At 42.5% G+C, this 16,516-nt stretch overlaps 1 protein-coding gene across 2 annotated transcripts in view; it reads left to right on the plus strand.

The window, feature by feature from the left end:
- BLVRA (biliverdin reductase A) overlaps positions 1–16,516 on the plus strand; it is a 49,278-nt gene that overhangs the window by 14,452 nt on the left and 18,310 nt on the right. The window contains exon 1 of one of the 2 annotated variants that reach the window (XM_071559597.1): positions 2,584–2,695. The exons of the other annotated variant lie outside the window; for it this stretch is intronic. The gene's annotated coding sequence lies outside the window, so the exon portion shown is untranslated. Of the gene's footprint in view, positions 1–2,583; positions 2,696–16,516 lie in introns of those variants that run through there. 2 annotated transcript variants of the gene reach the window in all.

Raw genomic sequence — 16,516 nt, forward strand, 5'->3', positions numbered from 1 at the left:
TGTGGCTGTACAACTGGGAGCACAGTTACTAAATCCAAGGGCTCTGAGTTACATCTGCCTCTCATCACTCCCCTATGCATTCTTTCATATGTTCTGCTATGCATTAAGGTTTCCTATGATGTGCTAATTGATTCATTACTTTATGCTAAGTATACAGTCATGTGCTAGTCATTAACTGTCCCGTATGTTGAACTCATGATGTGTATCTTTAAATGCTGCATCTCCTGGTCTGCCAATCCCCCTTTATGTAATACCACACATGTGTTGAAGACCTTCAGACTTTAAACTTCCTGCTTGTTAGTTTTGTGTGTAATTCTTGAATTAGTCTCTGGAGCTCCTCCTTATTTCAGTTGTGTAATGACTGTAATTAAAGCTACTTTGGTATATATCACTGCTTCAGCCTATGGTATTACAACATGTTTGAGAGGAGAAGGAAAGACATATTTGAAACATCCTGTGACATATTTGAAACAACCAGCATAGTAATGACAGCATAAACCCTGTGTGCAGGTGAAGATATGTTAGACTGTGGAAGTTTTGCAGAGTTAAACCTTCATAACTGGCTCAAAAAATGTGACTGTTGCCAAGGAAATGTAGCTGGGAGGAGGCCAAGGGAGTTCCTGAAGCCTTTCTGATGAGGGAGTTAAGTGGTCAGAAATGAGTGGAAAAAGATGGAAAGAAAAGTATGTTGCTCTCAAAATTCCAACTTGCAGAATTTCAGAATAAAGAATTTATGGAATCTAGAGCTGCACTGAATTTTAAAGTTTTATAGGAAGAAGATGGATTTCTACTGGCATGACTATTTACAGAGCACACCCTGAGATTTACCAGAAACAGGCTGAATTGAACCCACTTGTGTGCAAAACAAAAAACATACTGAGTTACCCAGTTATTTGTCCTTTATGTTTGAGATGAATGTGTACACAATCTGGTCCTTTGTTCCTGTAGTCCCACTATGACACAGTTGTAGGTTCCATGTGGAGTTGAGATCATCCTCATTTCATACACTGTTCATTGCAGGAACCGCTGACCTGGGGGGAAACAGCTGCACTCTCACAGGCTTTTATCTTCCAAGCCCTGAAAGAAGCAGCTAAAAGTCCTGTTGCATGTAGATAAGAAGTGACAAGGAAAGAGGCTAGAAGTAAGATCTAGGTAAAAGGTGGCTCTCCTAGGAAAAGCTAGTGCTTAAGCACAGTATGTTTTGAGCCAGGAAGCAATCCCTGAAGAGAAGGAGGTAAACAGTCTTGAGTAAGAGCCTGGGCTGTCCCAGCAGCTGCTCTCTGTAAACCTCCTGCTTGGGCCAAGCCAGGCACAGAGTGATGTCTTTCACACTTGGCACTGTTGAAACACCCAGTTTCCCGAGGACAGATTCATCCTGCAAAGCCTATGGATGCAGCTGGACAGAACCAAGCTTTGCTGATACACCTGTGTCTGCAGGCCATTGCAATGAGTGGGCTCTGGCACTGCCTGGCTGGGGCTGTTGTGCTGAACATGGGCTTGTGCCCAGTGTGCAATGCCAGTTCACACATCGAGGCAAAGTGTCTATTTCTTCTAGTTTGTGCAAAGTAGGGATCTAGGTGGTAACCCACAAAACTGCACATTATTTATACATTTTAGCAAACAGGAGTATCAGTATTCATTGGCTACAAGTTACATGGGACTCTCATTAAGTAGCATTCTATTCTCTATTTGTGCAATGATTCTCTCACTTCTTATGCTAATTACTCCTCATGCTCAGTCTTCTCTTGAGTTGGTGGGTTTCTGCAGTCAGTGGGCTGTGGGTCAGTGGCCTCCATCTCCCCCTGCCAAAATCTCCTTTTACCCCTTTAGCACTTTAGATTATTGGCACTGTTTGTTCCTCCTTTGGGCCCTGTCGTGGGTATTCTGCCAAGCATCCTTGCACAATCTGTTAGTTCAGCATTCCACAGGGACTGATTTCATATACTAGAATGGATTGGGTTGGAAAAGACCTCCAAGATCATCAAGTCCAACCCTTGGTTCAACTCCAGTCCCTTGACCAGATCATGGCACTCAGTGCCACGGCCAATCTCAGCTTAAAAACCTCCAGGGATGGGGAATCCACCCCCTCTCTGGGCAGCCCATTCCAATGCCTGATTACTCTCTCTGGAAGGAATTTTTTGCTGCTCTCCAACTTCAATTTCCCCTGGCAGAGCTTGAGCCTGTGCCCCCTTGTCCTATTGCTGAGTGCCTGGGAGAAGAGACCAACCCCCACCTGGCTAGAACTTCCCTTCAGGCAGTTATAGACAGTGAGGAGGTCACCTCTATTTCAATAGATATATAATCCTAAATTCCTTTTTTTTAATGTTCTTTCTCTATGGCTGCATTTGCCGAGGCATATTAAGTGCATACAACGCCTTTTATCGATACGTCGTTTATCTGTCTGGCAGCCGCACATCAGGGTGACCCCTTCCTCGGGTTCACCCGGGGGGTTCGCACAGCCACCTGCAGCTTCCCTGGGGTATCCCAGGCGAGCCGTCCCTGCTCCAGCTGCCTCTGGCTACAGCCCGCCCCATGGAGCCTCATTGGATTCCCAGCCGAGGGGGTGTTGCTGCCGCGGCCGCGATGGGCGTGCGGTTCGAGATATGCCGGAGCTGCGGGGCGTTGTGTAAGAGGGAGCTGCGGGGAACACGGCAGGATTAAACAGGATCACGTTTCTCCTTTGTGAGCCGAAGAGGTCAGTGGCTATTACTTATCCCTGCTAGCTGTAATTAGGATTTGGGAGCAGCGTTTTCGTCGCTGCCCCTGCCGCTCTCGCCACCGGCGTTCCCTGCGCGGTGGGGAAGGACTGGGGGAGCCCTGCGAGTCACGGGGCTCCAAAGACACCCACCAGAGCCCAGGGGAAACGCCAGCACTCGGGGAGGGGGGACACGGACACAAGGAGTTAAAGGGAAAAGCCTTTTGTTTGCAGGAATATCCAGAGTACGGGTGAAGCACATTGTTAATTTGTAAAGGATGTGGAAGTAGCCAAGCGGCATCATCGGGTGGCCGGGACACTTCATGGTGACAAGTGTGAGAGGTCAGAGAAAGCTCTTCCTGCAAAGTGGCTTCTGGGCTTGTTTAAAGAAGTGCTGAGCTTCCTCCAAATCCTGTTAAAATCCGTCTTTACTGCAGGCGTTTGACACCCCCTTCTGAAGCAGCAGATTGTCCCTCAGTTTACCCAGGTGTAAACTGGGGATGAGAATGTTTTCCTTTAGTGAAGGAAAGTGGTAGGGCCATGTTTCAGACAGCTTTTGGGGGAAGAAAGGTAATTCTTATGTTCTTAGATACAGCATGCAATCATTGTGTAAAACACAGTGACGCTTTATTAATAATTAATTTTGTCTAGTCACAGCTATCACCTTTATCTTAAAAAGTAAAATAAAGATGCATCAAAGCTCAATCAGAAAAAACCCAAGCTCAGCCTTTATATAACTCCTGGCATCATGCTGAACTCCTGTGTTGGAGCTTCTTTAAAAAAAAAAAAAAAAGCAAAACAACAACTGTTAATTAGGGCAACAGTTTACTGAACTGATTTAATGTGAAGTAATTTTTATCCAATTCCTTGCATTGATATGCCAAATTAATTTTTTCGTGATAAGGACAGTCTTTCAGCTGTTGGTTCGCTGATTAGAGATGTGAACACAGGATGACACCGTGCCAAAAATCAATACTATAATATTTGAGCATCTTCCTGTCATTTGTGTCAATAAATGAGAAAATGAAGACAAATCTGTTTCAATAATGTAAATCCAACTTGCAGTTTAATCTTCACAAAATAAAGAGCAATAGGTTAGTATTTTAAATTATTTTCAGCATACATAAGAAAGCCTTAGTGCATGCCACTTAGATATTAAATAATTGATAGTAAAATATTGCCAAATTATTTATTTCTTCCTAGTGGATCAGGGAACTTCCCTTATACTGGAGTGCTGGTGATTTTGGACTTGTCCTCGTGGGTTTACATTCACATGGTTAAGAAACTCTCAGTTTCAGTGAGCTGTGTTACTGTTTGTGAGCAACTGGAGTTTAAGTCAATGAAGTGTGGTCTGTGTTATCCTTAAAGCAATAGCAATGCTTATTTTGTAGAGCTGAAAAGGAGAATCTGTCTTTGTACTTTTCAACTTCTCATTCTTCGTGTCCTCATTATTTTTCAAATTGTGCTAACTGGACGTTTCATCACCCACTCCCCACAACCCCCCAAAAAGCCCAAACCCGACAACCCAAAAATACCACTACATTAGCTCTGAGAGACTTAATTTTAAAAGTCAAAGGGCAGACTCTTTTCTTTTTTCTTTTTTCTTTTTTCTTTTTTTTTTTTTTTGTAATCGAGAATATCTGCCATGACTTCAAAAACGAAGCTCAGCAGATGAGAACGGCACCACTTTGCTTTCTGTACCAAAAATGAACTGTCATTGTCTAAACAAGTAAAGACAAATGGATAAATTAACTGACCGGTTTTCAAATTAAAATAGGCATCACTTTCCAAGTTATGCTTTGGTGTCAGGATTTCGGTAAGATGCAGGACTGGAATGCACAGTAGCATTTTTGCTTTGTATTGATGACTCTGAAGTCACTTCAGTTGTCTTGTAGAGAGGATATTGCAGTGTGTGTTGTGCAGATTTGCTGTAGGAACTTCATGGGTGTTTTCCATTACCACTGCTGGGATCCACTGAAGCTCTGTCTGTTTTGCCATCCTTGGCTGGGCAAGCAGCAGTCAGGAGATAAAACTCAACTGAAGCTGGAAAGAAGTGGAGAAGCCAACAGAGGTAGCTTGGATGGATGTGATAAAGCAGGGTTTGCAGAGGGAGAACAACTCCCTGGGAAAGGAGTTTCTGGGTTTTGAAATGTCCAACAACATCCACATGTGCTGGACTGTGGATACCTTTTTTACCTCTAATTTCCAATCAACTGTAGATCTTTCTGAAACTTGCAGAGAGTGCTCAGTGTATTAAAAGACCATCTATTATGCTTGTACTGCACTTTATTAACCGAGGCATCAAAAAAGTTGCTTCACTGAGAGCAGAGGGAACGGGGCTTAGGGAATAAAAATGCTCTGAAAGTCAAGACACTTAGCAACTTAATCCTGCAGTTACACAAACCCCCAAACCACCCTGGCTGTGTACACACTCTGTTGTAATTTAGGAGAAGGAAGGTTGCTGGGCACTTGTTCCACTGCTCTGGAGCTTGCCTTGAACCATGACAAGTGTTCTTAACGCCTGTAAGGTCAAACTCTTGGGTTTATGTTATGAAACTTTATAAAATAAGTGCAACTGTAATACAAAGATAAATATATATTTGACTGGTTTCTTCTCTACTAAGCAAAAAGAGGTTTGGCTTTTTGTTTGACTGAATCTAAGTGTTGCCTATACTGTTTACAACCCAGACAGAGCTCTGTTGTGCAAATTAGAAAACGTTGCAGAAAACACACCTGACTGGGACAGATAATGAAATGAATTGGCTAATCCTGTTCCTCCAGATGAGCACAATCCACCACCACTTTAACAACATGAGTTCAACAATTAGCATAAAATAAGTTCCTTTTATTTTTCTTTCTTAAAAAAAATCTTCTTTCTTTTGAGTATAGCATTGAAAACCAGTTAGAAAGAGCCTGTTTGGGGCAACTAATGTTCCTGTTATGGTAACTACCCTAAATGCACTACACTGGCTAGTAAAACATTCTCTCATGGCTCCAGGAATGTTACCATGTTTTTAGCTTTCCTTTATAGTGAAAGGGGTAGGCAGTGAGGCATCTTTATTGTCTTGTCATTACCTTTGTTCCATGGGGGAGAGGAGAGGAGAGGAGAGGAGAGGAGAGGAGAGGAGAGGAGAGGAGAGGAGAGGAGAGGAGAGGAGAGGAGAGGAGAGGAGAGGAGAGGAGAGGAGAGGAGAGGAGAGGAGAGGAGAGGAGAGGAGAGGAGAGGAGAGGAGAGGAGAGGAGAGGAGAGGAGAGGAGAGGAGAGGAGAGGAGAGGAGAGGAGAGGAGAGGAGAGGAGAGGAGAGGAGAGGAGAGGAGAGGAGAGTGAATGAACATGGAACGGGCAAATAATCCCTACATAACAAAAAGAAAGAAAGGAAGAAGTTGTACAGGATGTTAGGGGGAACGTTGAGACCACAGCCATTCTAGTTGAAACACCATGAATGTTTCTTTGCTGTGCTGGAAGCTTTGTGACCCTTTCTGTTGCCAGAGAGAACAATCCTTAGTCAGTGTTTAGTGTGTTTTGCAGTCTCTGTGATTCTGGTGTTGGGAAATGTCATGAATATGTAGCAGGAGTGTGGGGAATGACAATGAATACTCCTGTAATGCAAACATATAAGCTGTAGTGAAGATACCTGTGTGCATTTTGGCGAAATGATTACCAGTGCTGACTGAAGAATGCCTGACTTGTAAAACTCACAAATTGAGTCTTAGAGGTTTCTTTCCAGTGCCAACTTTAGGCAACAGCTCTGACACAGATTAGCAACAGATGACTGGTTAGTCTGGTGTTTGCTGATGAACACAGAAACTGTGGTGGCTTGCTTGTCTTTGGAGTAATTTACTAATTTTTCTCAGACATTGCACAATTGTGTGCAGCTGGAAGTGGGACCAGCAGGTTGGTAGAGATCTCTCTAAGCCTAATCTTGGTGACAGAAGATACAATTGTATGATTTTTGGTTTTGGGTAGCCATTAAATCAGATACGTAAAATTTGGATGGAGAAGGCAATTTAGCTCCTCGTTTGTGTCTACCAAAGCTGTGATTCTCTGGTGGCAAAAATCTGTGAAGAACTCAGATATGTGAGATAAAGAGGAATTCTGAACTCAGATATGTGTGATAAAGAATTCTGTACTGATGATAATTCGCTGTTAAGTGATGAGGCCATAAACCAGCGTGGTACACTCTTCTGGCATGGGAGGTCCTCAGGGCCGTCATCTACTTTCATTTTTGTTTGGTATAAGACAGAGGTAGGCCTTTTTTTTTCTTCTTTTCTTTTCCTCATAAGTATGATGAAACGAAGAATCAAACCCAATGACAGAGAGTCATTGAATTTGGACTTTCCTTTTATTCAGCTGGCTTAGAATATAGAGAATTATTAGGGAATTATTCACCATGTATGTTCAAGAGTGTTATAATTTTTGGGGGTACTTATACAGGGTAACTTTCAAAAATTCCACCCAAAGATTTATCACCTCCCTCCCACATTGCGTCATGGGTGTCTTCAGGTTTCTTCTGGCTGTTCTTTCATGGAGCAAAATTGCCATCTTACATCCCGGTTTTCGGTAGAGGAATGTGGGGAAGGACCATCGGGGGCTCTTTGCATCTTCCTCATCACAGAGTCTTCCTCACATTGGCAGGTTTCCTGGCGTGTGTGATTAGTTCTTGCTGACCTCTAACCTCTTATCCAATTGTTCTAGCTCCTACTAAGACACCTTCATTTTTTCCTTGGTTAATATAAATCTAGGTTGTTCTTGACTTAGACAATTCCCTTATTGAATTTACTTCTTAGCAGAAACAATCTCCATTGACTAAGTTCTGTGAAGTGTATGACTTTTGTAAATTAATTTCTTCCAGGTGCACTACCCCAGTATTCTTTGATTAGCTCAAGATTTCCGTCTTCATTTTACAATATTAAACTGATAAAGAAACAATCAACTAAAATGATTCAAGTACAACTCTCTACAAGGGTCAGAGCCCCCTAAATTCCTAAACTATCTCAAATAAAGATGTATCTCTCTTTCAGGGGAGTACTTGACTTTGCAGTCTGAGCATCCTGGAGTACAGTATCTGTTAGAAACAGTCCTGAAGTGTCTGAGGTGTCTTAGGTTCATCATCCAGAAATCAGCATAACTGATCCCAGCAGCTGCTGAAAATTTTTGCTCTTGGAAACATGTTATTTATTTTACCTTTTGATTTTTTTGAAATATATTTTACATTTACTTAATTGCATAGTGAAGTAAAATAGTTATCCATGCATTTAGCCCAATGTTTACCATTTAAGATGTACTGTCTGTTCTTATATGCCTGGCACCTGTGATGAGAACTTACTGCTAAGGGCCCTTGCAAAAGTATTTTTAAAACAAAGAGGTCATTTGCCTGACTGTTTAAAAATAAGAGTATTCTGACAAGTGTTTCCAAAGCCCATTCCTCCCAGGAGAGATTCTGGTGGCAATCAGCCTGATCTAGTAATATTGGCAATATAGACACCATGAAGACACAGCAAAAGAACCATAAAAACAGCCATATTATATGATAATATAAACAGGGTTTAAAGTGGTTGGTCCTTTGTTTTAGGAAGGATAAGTGGTTCACGTCCTTCCTGCTCTTGCCCATAAAGCAGAGAGTGTGCTGTGTAACTCTGGCTGCTCTGAACCCAGTTGTTCTGTTAAGGCTCCATCCGAAAGGATGCTACGTTTTCAAGAGGGCAGAGATGAAGGACACAGTCCTTATTCCCTGGTGTCTTTGAAAAAGGCCTGATTTTTGTAGAATCATAGAATCAGTTGGGTTGGAAAAGACCTCCAAGATCATCAAGTCCAACCATTGATCCAACCCCACTGTGATTACCAGATCCTGGCACTCTACCACATCATCTCACCTTAAAAACCTCCAGGTCAGAGAATCCACCACCTTTTTGGGGAGGCCATTCCAATGCCTGACCACTCTCTCTGTAAAGAACTTCTTCCTGTATCCAACCTAAACCTCCCCTGGCAGAGCTTAAGCCCATGTCCTCTTGTCCTACTGCTGGTTGCCTGAGAGAAGAGACCAACCCCCACCTGCCTACAACATCCTTTCAGGGAGTTGTAGACAGTGCTGAGGTCACATCTGAGCCTCCTCTTCTCCAGGCTAAACACCCCCAGCTCCCTCAGCCTCTCCCCACAGCACTTGTGCTCCAGTCCCTTCACCAGCCTCATTGCTCTTCTCTGGACTCACTCCAGCCCCTCAATCTCTTTCCTGAACTGGGGGGCCCAGAGCTGAACACAGCACTCAAGGTGTGGCCTCCCCAAGGCAGAGTCCAGGGGAAGGGTCACGCTAGTTTGGATCCAGGCCAGGATCCCATTGGCCTTCTTGGCCCCCTGGGCACACTGTTGGCTCCTGTTGAGCTTCCTGTCCCTCAGTCCCCCCAGGTCCCTTCCTGCCTGGCTGCTCTCCAGCCACTCTGTGCCCAGCCTGGAGCACTGCAGGGGGTTGGGGTGGCCAAAGGGCAGGACCTGCACTTGGCCTTATTGAACTTCATCCCATTGGAATCAGCCCATCTCTCAAATCTATCCAGATCCCTCTGCAGAGCCCTCCTGCCTTCCAGCAGGTCGACACTCCCTCCCAACTTGGTGTCATCTGCAAACTTGCTAATGATGGACTCAATCCCCTCATCTACATCATCATTTTGCACCAGGGACATGCAGTGGGGCACATTTTTTTCCCCAGTGGAAGGTCAACAGCTTTTTTTTTGTGTTCATGTATTGAGAATGAGAGAGCACCTCTCCAAAACTGCTGGTCTGCTGGTTGCTGCCATCCCTGTCAGCTGGCTGGTGCCTTCCCAGCATCCAATGGCCTGTAATATCAGGAGAAAAAGTTCCTCTTTTTAAAATACACAAAGGAAAATCCTCCCATTCTAGGTGCTGCTAAGTTATCAACTCCAAAAAAGCATGTAGGTGCTGATAACCCCAGAGATTAAGTTTCTTTTGGTTAAATGAATACTAAATGAGGCTTTAACTCCTCACCTTTTGCCCATGGGATCTCATACTGCCATACTGACTGAGAGAGCCTTTTTCACCCAGGATATCCTCATGAGCAGGGAGAACTGAGGCAGTTGCCAAGTCACTCTCCATCATACCTGAAAAGTCATGGCAATCAGGAGAAGTCCCCAGTGACTGAAAAAGAGAAACATCACATTTATAGCAGGAGGATTGAACTGGCTTAAGGGTTGGACTTGATGGTCTCGGAGGTCTCTTCCAACCCAACTGATTCTATGATTCTGTGATCTTTAAAGGTTTCTTTCAACCCAAAGGATTAGACTGTATCAAAATGAAGTGCTAAGTACATTCCTTTACAGCGTGCCCATTATTATTTTTCATTTCCAGCTCCTACATGACCTTATATGCCCATCTGAAATAAACTTTCCTATTCCAAACTGCAGAACTAAAATCCACTGGGAGGAAAAAGCACCCAGCCTCACAGCAAGTGTAGTCAAATGGCCTGTGGTCTGTAAGTCTGTCTCACAAGCCATTTTTTGGCCACAGTTATGCTCTTTCTCTGACTCAGTCCTAAATGAAGCCAATGGGGCTGTGTGGACTCAGAGCACAGATTGTTGCAAACAGTTGTCATTTCTATATTCTGAGCTGCGAAGTTCCATTGCTGCTTTTATGTACACAATTTTGACCATGGGAGGGAAGAACAGAAATTCAGTGTCCAATATCTAAGGCAGGCACCTCTACAACAGTGGCAATTTGCAGTATTTGTGTTTATCATAACACCTTGTGTTTTCCATTTCTAAAGAGATGGTTTGACACTCGTTTTTTGGAGGGGCCACAATCAGGCCTGAGATGAGAATGGCTCAAATAATAAACAATAAACTTAAAAAGTTCACTTCTTTCCCAGAACCTCAAAATGCTTTCTTGAGTTATGGTAGCAGAAGGTAAACAGAGAAGAATGAATTTAGGTGGATATTGTAGAAAGGAGCAAGGCTGAATAAAACAGTGATCAGGATTGCTGTTGCATTTTAAAATTAGTGTTGGTGGCACAGGATGGTGGTAGTTCAGTACAGCCACTCTCTTCAGTACTCAGTGATCTCTTTGGCTGTTTAAAGGAATAGTGCAGTTAAGGACATGAGCTTGAGATGGAGACAAAGCTCCTCTCCTACAAGAGTAACTTTAATCACTTCACCAAAATATTGCAGAAAAAATGATTCTAGTAAAATCTCAGTAAGAGAGAGAAATGTCTGCATTATGTTTCAAATGCAAGTATTCACTCTTAGAAATCTGCTTCCATGACCCAGTTGTTTTTCTACCTCTTTTAAAAGGTGTATTGCCCTCTTTCAGTGCTCTGAGTACTGTGTGCTCCTGAACCTTTGCAACAGCTGTTTTAGTTATTTCAAAGTTAGTTGCCTGTGCCAGTCCTGCCTCTGATGGGATATTACCCATTTGTTCAGCCACAGTTGTTATAAATAAGGTAATAGTTCACAATGAGCATGTTCATTTGGCAGAGGAAAGAAGTGAAAATGGATTCTTTTATCCCAATTACATGGCCATGCTGGTTCTGAATAAGCTGTGCATTTACAATACTCCTTTGAGGAGTCAGCCTCACTAGAACCTTCCAGCTCCACATATTTGGGGCAGATTGTGAGGAATAAAGGAGGGAGTGGAGTGGGGATGGTTAAGTCTATTGGCCAGTTATAGTTATTTTTTCATAGATTTTGGAAAGGGTCTTGAGTTTTTGTAAGCACTGCCAAACTGACAGGATTTAACAATGTATGTAGAAACTACCATGCCCTTCATATACTGGCACAATCCCCCAGATACTGTCACTGTGTGGACTCAATCATCAAGTCCATTTAAAATTTTTGATGAGTTTTTTATTCATTACACATTCATGTGCATGAGTTGAGAAACATATTAATCTTTCTTTAATCTTGTTTTAAATACAGGTAGTTTGAGAGTGGCTTGAACCTGGACCTAATTTGGTGGTAGTTTCCTAGGTCCTTTTGGAGACTTTTTGGAACAATAAATCTGGTGACTGTGGATCTGTAAAGAGGCAGACAGTGTAAATAGGAACCTGTATCAAAACTAGCATGGCCAGCAGGCCCAGGGCAGTGACCCTTCCCCTGGACTCTGCCTTGGTGAGGCCACACCTTAAGTGTTGTGTTCAGTTCTGGGCCCCTCAGTTCAGGAAAGAGATTGAGGGGCTGGAGCGGGGCCAGAGAAGAACAACGAGGCTGGAGAAGGGACTGGAGCACAAGTGCTGTGGGGAGAGGCTGAGGGAGCTGGGGGTGTTTAGCCTGGAGAAGAGGAGGCTCAGAGGTGACCTCAGCACTGTCTAGAACCGCCTGAAGGGAAGTTCTGGCCAGGTGGGGGTTGGTCTCTTCTCCCAGGCACTCAGCAATAGGACAAGGGGGCACGATGGGCTCAAGCTCTGCCAGGGGAATTTGAAGTTGGAGATGAGAAAAAAATTCTTTCCAGAGAGAGTAATCAGGCATTGGAATGGGCTGCCCAGAGAGGGGGTGGATTCCCCATCCCTGGAGGTTTTTAACCTGAGATTGGCCGTTGCACTGAGTGCCATGATCTGGTAAAGGAACTGGAGTTGGACCAAGGGTGATGATCTCGGAGGTCTTTTCCAACCCTATCCATTCTATGACTTTATGTAGTAGGTGGTTCTTTTGCTTGTTTATAAGCCCAGGCCTGAACATGTCAGGCTCTAGCTTGGCAAGGTTCAGGTTTAGACATGCTCAAAGGTGACTGTACAGGCAAAGCAAACCCAGTGGTGATTTGGCCATCTCTGGCACATGAAACTACATCTCTGCTTGCAGAAATCACAGGGTTTAATGTGGGGAGACCTAAGAACTAGAAGTGCTTTTCCTTTTGCATTTACACTTATACACAAACAAAGCCTTGTTCTTCCTAAACCACTTTGCATGGAACATAATGTACAGTTGCAGTACTGTGGGAAATACGCTTTTACAGGTTTTCTGTAACATTTTCAGTTTGGTTGTTTTTTATTTAAAATGCACTTTCTTATCGGGTTTTAGGTAAGATACCAAACACTCCCTCTAGTGGCTGATACTTCAGTAAGGGTGTTCCACTCTTTAGGGACAGCTATAACAGACCAACAGCATGTCAGGACTACTTGGCTGCTGAAGCACATTGAATTACAGACTAACTGCTCATGAAAGATTGGTGATACAAGGACCCCTCAAGAAAACGGATTTTATCTCTTCTCCATAAAACCATGATGGTCTTTACTAATTTTTAATCAGACCTGTACTAAATTTGTATTTTATATTCATTTTTAATATTAGCTTGCAAGTCTCTCAGTTATCTTAACCATGCACAGCTTCAGACAAATAGGAATTTAACCCTCTATCTGTGAGATGAACTTTAAGAAGTAAACCAAAGCCTTGTTTAGATAGAGGCTGAGCTGTAAGAAATAAATCAGAAAACCTTTCTCGATTAGAGGCTGAGCTGTAACATTCTTTAGTTAAAAGGAAATACAGAGCTACAGAGATCAGAGCAGCCCATTAGAGCTGTTAAGAGTGACCCAAAATATCCTGCTTAACACTGGGAGGGGTTCTCAGTTGTAACTAAGTATATAAACCTGGAGACACAAAAGTCTGGTTGAACATGTCCCTGGTGGGTTTACCCCCAATGTTCCCAGGGCTTAGCAAAAGGAAGGATTTTGTTCTATTCTGTTGGATTTGGTTGTTTCTTAATTCACTGGCCTGTCTGATTCTTTGAGTGTTCTGTTGCCCAGTAGCAAGAAAAATACTGATCTGTGAAGTTATGAGTGAATAGCCTCAATTGTTTATCTTCATTCAGGATCTTCTGGTTTTCCCTGCTCTCAAGCAATTTCTGACATTTGTAGATTTTCAAAATGTAAAGGGAATGGAAAGCAACCATTACATTTTTCAGGCCTTACTGAGGAGTGGTAGACTGATAAAATGGCAGAGGTGTTAGGGTCTAATTTTTTAAGAATACAGCATTATCCAAAACTTAATCTATTTCTTAAGGTATCTCAATCTAGTTATGAAAAAAAATCCAAAAAACCCCAAACAAACAAAAAGACAGCTTTGCATCACTCTCAATTAACTTTCGGAGGGTTAGTCCACATTTTTTTGCTGAGAGAGTGGATGAAAAATTCAGCTAAAAACACACTTGTTTGACTTGCTAAATTTTGTGTATATTGTTTGCTCTGAAGAGAGTGTGGGGCAGGCTCTGGTGTTGTGGGTTTCATCAGCCATGGTAAGCAATATCTTTATGATGGGTGCAGAGTGTAGCAGGAGTGGTTTTTCCTTTGGGGAATTCTCAGAATAGGTCAGCCTGTTACTGATCTGGGATGCAGTGACCTTTAGTGGACCGGAAGATGGGTATCATCTATTGGGTTGAGCCCATAAATATATTAAAAGAACATACTTGTAGCTGGACATGTGTTTTGTTCTTGTGCCTACTAATATTACACTAAACAGCAAGAGCTCTTATTTCTTAATGGACTTGCAGGAGTATTCTCATTGAGATCAGTGGGATTACTTGTGATTAAAGCTAAGCATGCATATAATTCCTTTTAGGATTTGGGTTTCTGATTAATTTAACAGCAAGAGAAGGGAAAGAAGAAACCTAGTTTTGTGCTATGCATTATAGGCCATTGTTTTATACAGATATTTCAATACAAACCTTAGTTATATTTTCTAATTGCCTGTTCTGTGTGGGATTTTCTGCAGTGAAGAAGAGAGGCTGTCATAATATCTATTCTTACATTGCACTTATTGTCAGTAGGTCTGAGAGTGCTTTGCAGAAGAGAGAAGTTTCTGTCCTAGAACTGAGAGGACTGACAGGGAAAAAGGGTGTGATTTGCTTGGTTTAGGTGACCCAGTGAACTCAGAGAAAGTAGAATTCAGCCTGGAAATACAGGTTTCCTGCATCTGCCCAGCCCAGCTCTGCATTCTATACCTCTGAAGAAGCAAGAGCTTGTAGAAAGGAGTGCAGTAATTGGCAGGAAAATTCAGGGGCCGATGTAATTGAGAAAATATTTCAGAACGTTTTTTTGTAATTGTTCATCATCATTTCCAGTTGTATTACAGCAAAAGTTTAGAAGCTTCTTTTGGCAACAGAGTTTACGTGCAAAGTACTTGAGTGTCTGTCAACTGGTGTGGAGGAGCCTCTTCTCTCAGTAGGTGACACAGCAAAACCCAAAAGGAGCAGCTTGAGGGAGGGAAGGGAATGGGCTGAGGTTCTTGAGCATATCTCAGCTTCCTGCCCTGTCAGCTGCACTTCCCCTGATTAACTCTGAGTAAAGTTTCCCCAGAAATGCAGGTATGGATAAGTAAACCTCCAATCATTTTTTTTAACAAAACATGAGAAGCTCTCAAAAAAAAAAAAAAGGAAAAAAAAGGAAAAAAGTGTAAGAATCAGCACAAACCAGCATTATCTCTGTGTGAAATAGATGTTTAAGCAGAGTCTCAGTGATTAGTGTTCAGCCACTTGGCTGTGTGGAGACTTTACTCTGGGGGCTCTGTTTCTCTGGAGGAAAGCCAGGGGACATGGGCACGGTCCACAGGGAGCTGGTAGAGTTCCACTTTGCTTTAGTGCTTTGTGTGGGTCTTAAGTAAAAAAAGAAAAAGTGGTGGAGGATGTGTTTCGTGCCTTTTTTCCATCCTTTTTGAGTTAGAACCACTTTTAGCTTTATCGGGGTTTATTTTCTCAAGCAAACATTGGGAATGTGGCAATAATATTGTTTGATCCCACGGAAAATTAGGATTTGTGAATTGGTGATAGCTTCAAAACATAGCTCGGTTCTCCTCAATGGACTTTACTGCAAAGTAGTGAACTCCTTGATTGTTAAAACACCCTTCTCTTCTTCTATAACTGCCTTTCAAAAGATGTTATAGCACATTAAAGCCTGAAAAAAATTGCAGACCTTGCTTTAGGCATGTGCTAATTAACCACACACAAGCCCCCTTTTGGTTAAAAAGTAGCTGTGATGAGACTGCAGTTGTGTGCAGTTGTTTATTTGTCCACTAGAAGTTTCACAAGACTTTCTGAGATTCACTCCAGAATATTCCTGGAAACTTACAATGCATAGTAAAGTTTGGGGTTTTTTGTTTTGTTTTGTCTTCACTCTTGTTTTTGTTTTGTATTTTTGTTGTTGTTGTTGTTTTGAGTGGATTTTTTGTTGTTGTTTCTTTGTTTATTTGTTCTTAAGGGGATATTTTTATAAAATGAAAAATGGAGTCCTTCATGTCTTGCTCTTAATTAATTTTCAGGTGCCACAAAGTTCTTTCTTGGTTAGTTTCAGCCTTAACAGTGTAGGTATATTGAAATGTAATTTGACTCTCAATTTTAAACAAAATGAGCCTGACTGAGCTTCTCTACACATCTCTGGGACCTACCTCAAAAGTGTTATTTTGCCTTTGTTTTTCCTCTGCACACTGGCAACCAAATCTGAACCACAAAGGCTGAATACAGACAAGAGAACAGGACAAAATGCTCATTCAGACCCATGCAGGTTCCTCACTGAATTGTTTCAGTCTCCCCTCAGAGTGGAATATGTCATATACTAAAACCAGACCTTCGGATTCTTGCAGTACTTCTCACAGTTTTATAGTACTTTTGTGAGATGGTTTTGCTTCAAATGTGAGCTTGCAGGCTGTGGAAAGCAGCCCTGCTGAGATGGGAGTCACTGCAGACTCTGGAGTTAGCAGATTTATCTTGCAGAACTGTGTTTATTGAGAGTTTTCCTTCTGCTCAGGTATTAATGCTGGAGACAGCAGATCTGTTACAAGTCCAGTTCTTTATTACCAACAAGCTGCTGTATAAAGGTGCTTTTTTGGCAGCTGTAA

The sequence above is a fragment of the Pithys albifrons genome, chromosome 7 (assembly GCF_047495875.1).
Source record: "Pithys albifrons albifrons isolate INPA30051 chromosome 7, PitAlb_v1, whole genome shotgun sequence".
In the NCBI taxonomy this organism is placed as follows: Eukaryota; Metazoa; Chordata; class Aves; order Passeriformes; family Thamnophilidae; genus Pithys; species Pithys albifrons.